This window comes from Diabrotica virgifera, chromosome 3 (genome assembly GCF_917563875.1).
Source record: "Diabrotica virgifera virgifera chromosome 3, PGI_DIABVI_V3a".
Lineage (NCBI taxonomy): Eukaryota > Metazoa > Arthropoda > Insecta > Coleoptera > Chrysomelidae > Diabrotica > Diabrotica virgifera.
In genome coordinates this window covers 159609687-159611850 of record NC_065445.1, presented here as the reverse complement: position 1 = coordinate 159611850, position 2164 = coordinate 159609687, and the positions used below count along the sequence as shown (strand labels likewise).

At 34.0% G+C, this 2164-nt stretch overlaps 1 pseudogene; it reads right to left on the bottom strand.

Annotated features, from left to right (window-relative positions):
* Window positions 1-240: 240 nt before the first annotated feature.
* LOC126882609 (uncharacterized) lies at window positions 241-1437 on the bottom strand (annotated as a pseudogene).
* Between the last annotated feature and the right edge of the window lie 727 nt (window positions 1438-2164).

Genomic DNA, 2164 nt, shown 5'->3' with positions numbered 1-2164 from the left:
TATGTGAGTAACTGATCTGCGACGCCACCTATGAATAGCTCTGCAAACCTAACCACATGATTCACCGAGCCGCGACGCCACCTATGAATAGAAGTGACCTTTAATAAAATGCGGACAAAGTTTCCTTGATCTCCTGAAACTGAGTCAATTTTAAATGTATATGGAAATCACCATATACATAGGCCGCTCATGTGCGCCATACGCATTTTACAAAGAAATAGGAGGGCGCGCATGTGCGCTTTACGCAGCGAAAGGGTTAAGTCGCAACTGTTCTCGAATACTAGGAGTAACATGTGGCACTTCCCAATTTAATTTAGTAATATCAATTTTTGGTCGTTCGCTCTCATCTTCGCTTACTACTGCGTCAATATCATCGTTTGACCGAATTAGTATTAACTCCATTTTAACGTTTAAGATGACCTTGGTAAAGTCTTCACAAAAACCTAGTAGTAATCGTAATGGAATACAGACGTTAAAGTTTCCATGTGAATCCACCAACACATTGTTTGTGGGGACTTCTTTATTAGTTTCCAGTCTACTCCTTTTTGGAAACCACCCAGCATTTTGCAATTGTAGGCTTTGGTTTTCGTTAAGACTAAGGTAGTTTTTAATACTTGATACTAATCCTACATCACGTACTGAGTCAATCACTACCCCATTTAATTAAAAACGTATTTCACGAAACAAGTAAGCTATAGCATTATTAATAAATTTTACAGTAGGAAAAATGAAAGAATACCCATGAACGAACATATAAAACACGCTGTATTTTCCTGTCACCGTGTCACACAAAAAATTGGCCAGCGCAAGTGCATGTAATAATTATTGTTACATGTACTTGCACTGGACAATTTTCTTTGTGACACGGTGACAGGAAAATACAGCGTGTTTTATATGTTCGTTCATGGGTATTCTTTCATTTTTCCGACTGTAGTTTTGTTGGCACTTTATTATCATGGGTAAGAAGTTGACCTTCGATATAGAGATAACTATTTGCTGGAACTGTTAGCGCATCCAGATCTTGAATAGGAATACGAATTTCATCATTATATCCTAACTTTCCAGGAATGTATGGTTGGTAAGTATGGAATTGATATTCCTCAATACTATAATCATTAAATGGTTGACCAGTAACGTGAAGAATTTCCATTATACCAATACTTTAAATCCCAAAGATTGTAGGAAGCGACGATTAGATGGTGTTATTATTTTAGAATGTACTCTCCTTTTACACGTTTTTGGTATAGATGGGGATATTTTTTTAGAAGGTATTCTCTTTATATATGTTTTTGGTATGCGAGAAAAAACTAGAACCATTATATACGTTTTCTAAGATGTAAATTCACCGTTACTTCTTCTCCTCCAAAATCAACAAGTTTACCTACTTGGTTGATAATTTTTACTGTAAGGTTAGAGATTGTTTTAATACTCACTGGAAAATACAAAAAATTTTTTGGGGTACCTCAACTATTTTATACCCAGTTGGAACGGTTAGAAAGAACTGATGGATAATGTGAACTGGATTTCCGTTTAAATAGGATCCTGATGCTATGTTACAATCAACACATAATGCGTTTGCACTCCAAATCTCCACTGGATTATCTGATATATGTTTTTGGTTTGCTGTTAGTATCCGTGATTTAAATCCAAATAATTTCCCAATAGAATTCGCGGGAAGAAATGAAATTTTTCGATTACTATTAATAATAACTTTGGAGGTTGGTAGCTGTGGAGTAATTTCTATAGTGGCGTCATTATCTCTCTTTTTCATGTTTTCTTTTATAAGTTTTGTAATATCATTTAATTCATAAGACCCTGTTGGTAATTTATAGGTATAAGTAGCATTTCGTATACTCCAAAGGAAAAGGTTATTGGTATCATCAATATTCGGAATACTATTAAAACTATAAAAACTGCTTAACCCAATTTCGTAATCAAATTCGTCTTCAAGGTAAATCGGATGATTAAAACTATAACTCAAATTTGAAGAGTTCCCAGTAAGCGTAAAGTTGAAAGACATTGTTTTAAAACATAAACAACTATCGTTTGCTATTTATAGTAGTTGTATAGAAAATCCAAAGGAGTAATGACCACATCTATATGAATCGTTTTGGATTTTATCATAATTATAATATATCTGTACATCTCCATTACTTAAAAAATA